Source organism: Dipodomys spectabilis, unplaced genomic scaffold (assembly GCF_019054845.1).
Source record: "Dipodomys spectabilis isolate Male_0828 unplaced genomic scaffold, ASM1905484v1 ptg000043l, whole genome shotgun sequence".
In the NCBI taxonomy this organism is placed as follows: Eukaryota; Metazoa; Chordata; class Mammalia; order Rodentia; family Heteromyidae; genus Dipodomys; species Dipodomys spectabilis.
The window spans coordinates 28,404,359-28,414,898 of NW_024870720.1; positions in this window are offsets into that span (position 1 = coordinate 28,404,359).

A 10,540-nucleotide genomic window follows, 5' to 3' on the forward strand; every position below is an offset into this window, starting at 1 on the left:
TGTGCGGTAAACCTACGGCCTGTATATATCAGCCCCAACACAGGGCCCTGAGGGAGGAGCAGAAACTGTTTTGCAATTTCCTTTCTCATTGTCTCTTTCCGAGCAACGCACGTTCCACTCTAAAACTCACTCACCACTCGTGCAAACTCATGTGCTTCATGCACGCTCATCTATCCCATGCACACGTCTTCAGTCACACACTTTATGCACATTCATGTACTTCCACTCAGACGTTTCAGTGCACACTCACATGCACCCATCACACACACCTTTTATTCTGGCTGAGAGTCCTCCGCTTTTCTGAATGATTACTTAGTCTGGGGATACCTTTTTGGAAAAATTGACTAGTTTCAAGATTATTTTTAATTTTATTGAACAATATGAATTAATACCCTCTAATAAAAATCACCCAGGCATATGTAATAGGAATAGTAACAAGAGGGATGAATTGATTTGCAGTTCATAAAATGTCTGTTTTCAAATTTACCTTAAGGAAGAATGTTCCATGTCTCTCTCTATGGAAGTAATTTGTATTTTCACTACTTTCGGGGAAATGTTCTTTTCTAACTGTAAATATTAATATCTCAAAGTTTTCTGTATGTACTTTAATTTCTCTTTCCCTCTCTCAGGATCCAATTAAATCCAAGCTGCTTGAGAAACAAAGTAAGATGCACCAGAGGTAATTCCTTCTTTTTAATATATATATTATATATATCTTAATTATCTTTAGGTAGTTGTATAAAGAGTTGCTATTTAACAAAGAAGCTTATGAATACCATGCATCACGATCAATGTCCCTCCCCTCAGCCTTCTCCATTCTATCTTAATCATGTTTTCAGTTACTTGCAGTTAACTTGGTCTCCCTGGATTTTTCCTTCTGTTGCTTCCATGTCTGTTCTGAGTCCATCCCATGGGCTTTGGGATTGTAAAGTCTCTCATACTGGTCCTGTTCTATTCATCTGGAGGTCAGTGCTCTTGATAGGGTGGCAATACTGTATATGGCCCAGTACTTTCAAGGCAGTTTTCTGAGTAGCCAAATGGTACCTGCTCCTCTGACCTGCTATTCATTCAGTTCTCCAGATATGAAAAAATGGTAATTGAATTTTCCATTGTTGACACAAAGAGAGTTTAAACCCTCAGGTTGAACTAGAAAGACAGGTCTCTATAACACTCTTCCAAGAGTCTTTTGTGAGTCTCAGTAAAATCATTTTACCAAGACATAATTGACCTGTAAATCAAAAGTCTTGCCAAGTATTTGCATAAAAAAAAGAAAAATATGGGTCTGGGATGGTGGCTTAGTGGTAGAGTGCTTGCCTTGCATGCCTGAGGCCCTGAGTTCGATTCCTCAGTATCACATAAGCAAAAAGAAAAAAGCCGAAAGTGGCGCTGTGGCTCAAGTGGTAGAGTGCTCGCCTTGAGCTGAAGAGCTGAGGGACAGCGCCCAGGCCCAGAGTTCAGGCCCCACAACCGGACCCCCCCCAAAAAAAAATGTTTGTATTTTCAAGAGATTTAGAAAGATTGCCCTTTTCTCCTGAAGTTACTACTCAACACAAAGTTTAGGAACAAATGTTGCCTAGATTATAATGTACAGTGTCAGGAAACAGAGACTTGAACTCTAACAGAGAGTATGTTTACAATAACAGAGGCAATGCATAACTACCACTGACCATTAAATATACAATTAGTGTTCAAATTACAGTATTTTGGTCTTTTTTTTGGTGCCAATACTGGGGCTTGGAATCAGGGCCTAGCACTCTGGCTTGGCTTTTCTTTTCTTTTTTTTTTTTTCCTCTTCTTTTCTTTTCTTTTTTTTTTTTGGTTCCAGTCTGGCACTCTTCTACTTGAGCTACAGTTTTACTTCTGGCTTTTTACTGGCTAATTGGAGATGAGAGTTTCTAGAATTTGTCTGCTCAAACTGGCTTCTAGCCAGGATCCTCAGATCTCAGCCTCCTGAGTAGCTAGGATTTCAGCTGTGAACTACAAGCACCTGGCATTATATTCTTTTGAAATATAAAATACTTTTTTTTCTTTACAGCAAAGACAGACATATGGGCTTTCTACTGATTTCATTTTCCTAAGAAGAATGATGTAAAAAGAATTCGTGTGTAATCTTTACTTGAAATCTTGTGATGGCATCAAGTAATAAAACAAAGTTATTGCTATTTCTCAGACTGATGTCATCTATTAATCTGATGATAAGATTAAGCAATCTTGGCTGGGCAACAGTGGCTCATGCCTGTAATCCTAGCTACTGAGGAAGCTGAGATCTGAGGATGGTGGTTCAAAGCCAGGCTGGGGAAGGAAAGTCTGAGAGACTTTTATTTCCAATTAAGCACCAAAAAAGCTGGAATGGAGCTGTTGCTCAAGTGGTAGAGCACTAGCCTTGAGCATAAAAGCTCAGGGACAGAGCCCAGGCCCCAAGACTATGCATGCTTTGTGTCAGTGTATACACACACACACACACACACACACAAGCAATCCTGATACATTTATTCTGCCAACATCTTTTGCAAACTGGCTGCACCTGTCCTGTTCTGTGGGAGTCTGAATGTTCAACAGCCTCTGTGTGGACTTGTACTCCTAGATCTTGCTCTCATTATGACTGGAGTAGTGGCATGCTTGCAAGCTACCACAGCTACTGCTGCCAATCATGATGGCCCTTATTGAGCATTTTCAGTACAAACATTGTTCTAGGTACATTATATACATCATCTCATTTAGTCCTAACCATTCTGTGAGCAGCTATAATTTTTCATTCTTATTTTTCAAGTAGCGAGCTAAGGTTTGAGTTTGCATGCCATAATTTAAGAACAATATTCCTCGCTACCTTGCAAATATGGCCATGTGGTACACTGTATAAAATCTGATATGTAGACAGAGAGAGGAGTGTTCAAGCCAGCAGGAACCATGGATCTCCATCCATCCCAGACTGAAGTCCTCCTAATGTGTGAGCTGTAAATACCTCATCGTGACTTCAGCAGAAAGGAGGACCCAGGGAATAAAGATTGCTCTGAGCTCATGGCCTTGTTGTCCGGCCTATTACCTGTAACTACAAGGTGTGGTGTGTGTGTGTGTGTGTGTGTGTGTGTGTGTGTGTTTCGATACTTACAGTTGAAGATGATGATACTTTAATAGGACACATATCCACAGAGTTCTTTTGACATAGCATTTAGAATATGGTTTCTTGGATTCTTATTCACTTATTCAACAGGTATTTCTTAGAATCTTGTTATGTGGTTTTTTATTGTGAAAATACTGTACAGAGGGGTTACAATTACATGGGCATTGCTATGTGTGATATACATCATGAATACAAACCAGATAGACATGGTTTTCTGTGTCCTGCTGCGTGAGGAGGAAGACAGCAGCAAGTGGTTACCTATGCTGTGTTAACTATGTTGCAGAAATGATGTGCACTATAATGTGCACTGCTCAGACACTTGCTCTAAGCTGAAGACGGGGTTCAGATGTGGGCTTCAAATCCCTATTGCTGCTAACTTGCCATAGGGCCTCAGGCAGGTTCCTTTAGAATCAAGGACCTGCATTTCTTTGTGTAAGATGGGATAATAATAATCGCATCACAAAGACATCAGAGAAGCGAAGTAAATAGTTACATAATGTTAGTAGAACACACTAACTCCTCCATTTTGGTCTTGACAATCTCCATCGTAGGCCTTCAGCTCCACCCCATTCCTGGAAGTACGCACATCTCTAGCCTCCAGATGCATCAGCAGAATGCTGCCTAACGGGAACTGTTGGAATCAGAAAACCCCACCCCGGCTATGTGCCATCTTTAGCATTCAGCTGCACACACAGAATACTCCCTGCCCTTAATAAAATTCACCTTCCTCTTGTCCCTGACTGTCTAAAAACACCCTGAATAAAGGACAGGCTCTGTTTCTCCCTCTCCTGTGAGACACTGGCCTGTCAGCCAAGGCAATAAACTCCCTCTGCTCTATGTGACTGTGTCCGCATGGTCTTCTGGGATGGGTGCTTTCACATCGGCCCAAAGATAGTAATGTTAAAATCGTGAAGCTATTGTGTCTTGTCCATTTTCTCTGAACACCCTCATTTATCAATGAGAACAAATAAAATAGCTTTATTTAAATAACACACAATAGATTTAATAAATAGAAGTGAAATAGCACGATTAACTAATGCAATTTCACTCTTATGGACTGGATTCTGCTTCACATTCAGTTTTCTGCTCCTGATGCTAACATTGAGATGTGAAAGTTGAGATCTGGGAAGCTACTGACAACATGTAGACTTTCGTACCAGGGAGAAAGTGGTCATCCACTCTCTCCTCCACCATGCCAGGAGAAACACCAAACCAACCAGTTAACCAGAACCTCGTGAGGAGGGGAGGGAGAAGAATGCTCACTTCAAAAGTTGTATTTTGCCTAGATAAGAGAAGATTTGGAGTGAGGACAAGTCAAATTTATATTGTATTACAAAGACTTCAAACCAAAGAACATATTGGGAGTTGAGCAAGAAGAATTCTATAACACAACAGAAGCTTGTGAAGGTGGTAAGCCTGCTGGTGTAATAGTGAATGCTAAGACTGTAACCATGTGAGCAGTCAATGCCCACATTTCTAATAGGACCCAGAGGTCCAGTTCAGGTCTTTTCTAAGGTTCTATTGAACTCAGTTTCTATGACAGGCAAGAATTAGGTTTTCTGTGTGAATTGTATTTATTAAAAATCATCATTCTCTCTCATACTTAGGGACTTTCTTATTTCTTATCTTAAAGGCCAGCCTGAAGAGGTTTTTAAACTGTTATTATAAAGATGATGTACAGAGGGACTACAGTTACATAAGTCAGGTAAAAATACATTTCTTTTTGAACAATGTCACCGCTCCCCTTGCTATCTCCCAGTGTTTCCCTCCCATTTCCACCTACGAGTTGTATAGTTCATTTTCAACATAGTATCTAGTGAGTACCATTACTCTATTTGTTCACCTTTTTGTTCCTTCATTTCTGTGCCCCCTTACCCTCTCAAAGACAGATAAATGAACAACCAAGGCAAAAAGAAAAGAAAACTAAAACAGGAACAAAGGGGAAAACCTCCTTTCTATTTCCTGCAGTTTATTTTGATAAATGTTATTTTATGTGATCTATACACATAGGTACTGCATTTTTGTGTTCCTCTCCTAAGAATATCCTATTTTGGTCTCATTGTATATGATGCCTAGAGACCTGTGCCCTTTATCATGTACTTTGTTTCTTTTACCATTCAGTGTGTTTAGTTGTAGATTTATAGGCATGTTATAGTTATCACAAATAAGGAAAACTGTGCAATCTATGTTTCTCTGAATCTGGCTTACTTCACTTAATATGATTTCTTCCCAAGTATTTCCATTTCCTTATGAATGGTGCAATGTCATTCTTTCTGATGGAGGGGTAGAATTCTATTGGGCATATATACCACATTTTCTTGATCCATTCGTCCACTGAGGGGCATCTGGGCTGATTCTATATCTTGGCTATGGTGAACAATGCTGCAATGAATGGTTGCACTCGTAGCTTTAGTGTGGCCTGGTTTGTGGTCCATTAGATAAATGCCCAAAGTAGGGCTGCTGAGTGATAGGGAAGCTCCATGTTCCTCTATCTGAGGAACCTCTATATTGCTTTCCAGAGTGGTTGAACGAGTTTACATTCCCACCAATAGTGTAATAGGGGTCCCTTTTGGCCACATCTCTGCCATTATCTCTTTTAAAGAGCAAAATTTGTGAAATCCACTGGGTGGTATCCCAAACATTATTTTGCCTTTGCTTAAAAATATCACTCTGACTTGTCTTTCGTATTATCTCAAATTTTACAATTAGTCACTTTTGGAGGATGTAACATCTTTTTAGTTTTTAAGAATCTTGTTTTAGTAATCACAACTCTGAAAACCATTCCACTGAAGAGTTAATTGTGACCATCTTTGAAAGGAAAAACTAGATTAGCACATATACAACAGGTTTACTGTTCTTCAATGTCAACTCCAGTCCATTGATAGAGGCCACCCTCAAACTTGTGGTGTGAATAATTCTGAAACAAAACTTGGCTCAGAGACAGAGTGTAGTGATCAGCGAATAATGTTTGCGGTGGGTGACAGTATGGCCTATTCATCTAAAGGAATGAGATTAGCAGGTTCATTTCTGATAAATTTAGGAAGCTAAGAGTAAGATTTTAAGGGAACAACTCTGAGGATACATGACTTAAGAGATGTTAAGCCTGATATGGTAGCATATGGCTATAACACAGTTTGAAAGAATTCTGAGTCAGAAAGATCCCATGTTCTAAGCTAGCCTGAGCTACATCATGAGAGGCTATTGCAAACAAAACAAAACAAAACAAAAACAAAAAACAAGAATAAAAGTAAAAACAACAAAGAAAAAGATGCTGAGAGCTACTACAATTTAGTGCTTCTCAAAAAAAAAAAAAAAAAAAGACCGTGGAAACTGGCCAAAGGTACTTTTCCTTTGATGACATTGGCAAATATGCCTTTCTCATTTGTGGCATATACATATGTTTTTATCTATGTGCATGTGTGTGTGTGTGTGTGTGTGTGTGTGTGTGTGTGTGTGTGTGTGTGTATGGCTTGTTGTTTGGCCAACCAGAAATGAGATTATGTAGGTAGCAGAATCAAGTATTGGACTTGAGAATACTGAAGCTAGGAATGGTTAAATTGATCTTTTCCCAAAATTATGGATGTTACATATATCCTACACTTGCTATTTAGTCAACAAGTACTGTTTTATTGCCTAAGGCTGAAGAACTAGGTGACAGGCAGAGAAAACAATAAATAAAGTTTTTATTAGCTAGCTTTTGGGTGGTAAAGGCTCTGAAGTCAGATAGATCTGACTCTCGATCTGTGAATCCATGAGCAAATCATAAGAATCCAAGTCTCAATTTCACATTCAAAAATAACATTGCCAGGCAGCTGAAAGTTACCTTCCAGATCCACAGTAAGCTCTCAATAAGTCAGGTCCCATTCAGTTGAGCTTGCTGTCAATGACCAATGTGCTCTTAGCCCAACTCTCCAGGGACTTGAACATGAGCCCAGCATTGACACATGCTCCCTGGCCATTCATCTAACCTGGGGTAATGCATATTTACTTTCTCTTTTGCTATTTTAGAACTTTGTCTATGTCAACAAGCATTTCTATGAAACAAGATATTTAGATTAGTATTGACAAAAAATGTTTGTTGATTACAAGGGTTGTAATCTTGAAAAAATAAGTCCAGTGACATAACTTCCTTAAAATCCATTGTTCTGTTGTTGGGGGATTTAGTATTTTGAGTTCTAAATATATTTTAGATATGAGACCCCTGTCTGTTGTATGGTTAGTGAAAATCTTCTCCCAGTCCGTGGACTTTTATTCATCTTGCTAGCTATGCCCTGGGTTCGATTCCTCAGCACCACATAAGCAAAAAGAAAAAAGCTGGAAGTGGCACTGTGGCTCAAATGGTAAAGTGCTAGCCTTAAACTGAAGAGCTGAGGGACAGCACCCAGGCCCAGAGTTCAGGCCCCACGACTGGACCCCCCCCCCCAAAAAAAAGAAAAAAAAAGCACTGTAACAATACATTACTAAGCTACTATTTGGAGTGCTACTGGCATAATTCTTATGTCTGTTGAGAGTTTGGTCCTGGCAAGTAGTCAGGGTTAGAGCCAAGAAAGGACAAGAAAAATACAGACTTCCTTTCAAGGAAAGCAATTCTGGCTATCCCCTCAAGTCAGGCCTGGACATGAAGGAAAAGAAACAGATACATTTGCAAGATTGGGGGGTGATGGAATTTCAGATGCAGACATGCAGACCTACATCAGGGATGAATGAGTAGAGAGGCAATTTGATACCACATAGCTTAAACTCCTTGAATTTACCCAATACAGGGACAAAACTGCAAACAGAGATAACTACACCTTTAAGAGAGCATTAAATAGCCCCATGTACTTAAGGAGAAAGAACTAATAGACCAGGTATCAGGCAGGTCCCAACATGCATGCCATTAATGGAGAATAATTGAGAACCAAAATAATGAGCATAGCCACTTATTTATGATAGTGCTATATATGCAGCCATTAACCACAGCCCAATGACAGATGACAGGTAAGCCCAAAGCATCCCTTCCCACCTTACTGCAGTCTCCAGGGAAGCTACAGTTAAGGACTCAAGCTTTAGACCACCATGATCCCAAGCATGGAAACATTACTCATTCAGGAGCCTCCTTAAGAGGCCAGTTTATATAGGATGGTCAGTAGGGCCTTCCCTAGCTATCACTGTTAAAACCACTTGAGTGAGGTAATGAAGGGAGAATTGAAGAGACTCTTCTCCAGCCTCATGTAGAATGCAGGCCTTTTCCACCCCTAGCCTTTTTCCTTTTCTTCTTTGCCTCAGGGTCCATAAAACTGTAGGAGCTTTTTGTGGGGTCTTTCAGGTGTAAGTAGACCCCATTTCTGCGCTGATTCTCTTGAACCTTCCCCTGGTTCAAGGGGAAACATTGGAGTGGGTGAGTTGGCACTTTCTTCCATTAGGCTCTTGCTTTTATTACCCTGATAAATAATTAGAGATGCAACTGTAAGTTGAACCTTGGCTTCCTGCCTTTCCTTGGCTGCTTTGATGTCTGACAGCTCAGCTTAAATCCTGACAATTTTCCCCCAACAGGTAACTCAGGAATCTAAGACGTTTTTACCTTTGGGCTATACCAACTGGGGCCCGTGTTTCTAACAGAAAGAAGGAGAAGAATTGTGCAAACACAAGACTAGATGTGCATCACATGTCCATTCATGTCTTATTTGTCAGAATTCAATTGCATGCTCCTAACTTAAGTGCAAGGGAGGCTGGAAAGGTAGTTTTCCTGTGCATACAAGAGAAGGAAATATATTTGTCTAGCCATCCCGTCAGCTTTACTGCAGCATTGGCTTTTGCTGAGCATATATGCATACATTGCATAAGTACGTTTTCAATGAATTTTGAGAATTAGTCTGAGGAGATTAGTCTGAGGACTAATAACCAACCCAACTGTTGAAAGGCAGACGCATCTTGGAGGACAATGGCATTCACTTTCTTAGTCTAGAAACAACTTCTGGATAATCTTGAGAGACTTCTCTCCACCCACCAATACTTCTAAATTACACTCATTGGGACTAGCTGTACAATCCTGCATTTATAATTCCACTTAAGCTTGTGAACTCTCCACTTCCCACCCTCTCTCTCTCTAAACGTGGAAGGTTTTAATTACTGATTTTCTTTTCCCATCATCCTTAGTCATTTCATGGGTGCTTAGGGAATATCTACCAAACCTCACAGTGGCTTTGTAGTAAATGTTTGATGCCTTTAAACACGGGGCTACCCCATGTCAATCACTAAAAGTTTCCAGAAGTTTCAGATCACAAAAGATGTTAGGCATTAAGCTGCAGGGACTTTACTGAATTTTTCAGTAATGGCTGATGGGAAAACTTTTTCATCATTCATGATCTAAAGTCATGCAGTTTCTTCTATTTTTTCTTCTTCATTTACTACCTTTTAAATATCAAATGTATAGATGTGTTCTAGGTTTCCTCCTCCTTCCCCCCTTCCTTCTCCCCCTTCCAGGTTCCTTCTCCCCCACCCCTCCTTCTTTTCCCTCCCTCTCTCCCCTCCTCCTCCTCCTCCTTCTCCTCCTCCTCCTCCTCCTCCTTCTCCTCTTCCTCCTCCTCTTCTTCCTTTCTCCATGTACATCCTTCCAGGGATGTCTATTTGTTTAGTAAATAGAGCAGGCCTCTCTCTCTCTCTCTCTCTCTCTCTCTCTCTCTCTCTCTCTCTCTCTCTCTCTCTGTCTCTCCCTCTGTGCCATCCCTGGGGTTTGAACTCAGGGCCTAGGCTCAGTCCCTGAATTCTTTTGCTCAAGAGTAGTGCTCTACCACTTAAGCCACAGCTCCACTTCCAGCTTTTGGTAGTAAATTGGAGATAAGAGTATCACAGAGTTTAATGCCCAGGCTGGCTTCAAACTCTGATCATCAGATCATAGACTCTGGAGTAGCTAGGATTACAGGCACAAGCCACTAGTACCCAGCGATTTTCTGCCTTTCTTAAAGATTGGTAGGGTTGCTTGCCTGAGTTCTACTCATTTGTAGTTGTGTCGTCTCTGGGTCTCACCTGCCTACAATGCCTGTCTGGATTCTAATATGAAGGGTAATATTGGAAATCACAGTTGGAAGATACCTCAACTTCTTTCATCCTGCTCCCTGGAGCTACTGCTTAGAGGAGAAATGCCTTCCCTCCCAATACACTTTTTCTTAAAACTTTGGTATGTGTGTATGCAAAGCACTAGGGTTTGAACTTAGAGCTTTATGCTTGTGAGGCAAGTGGTCTACCACTTGAGCCATGCTCCAGACTCCTTAGTAATTCTTTTGAAAGAGGAATGGATTTAATTCTTTATAATTTATCTTTAACTCGTTACTCTCAGAATTAGACCTTCATTCTAGTCTTTTCTGAGCCCTTAATCTATATCCCTACTGCTTAGAGGAAATATATATATACATATATATATATGTGTGTGTGTATGTA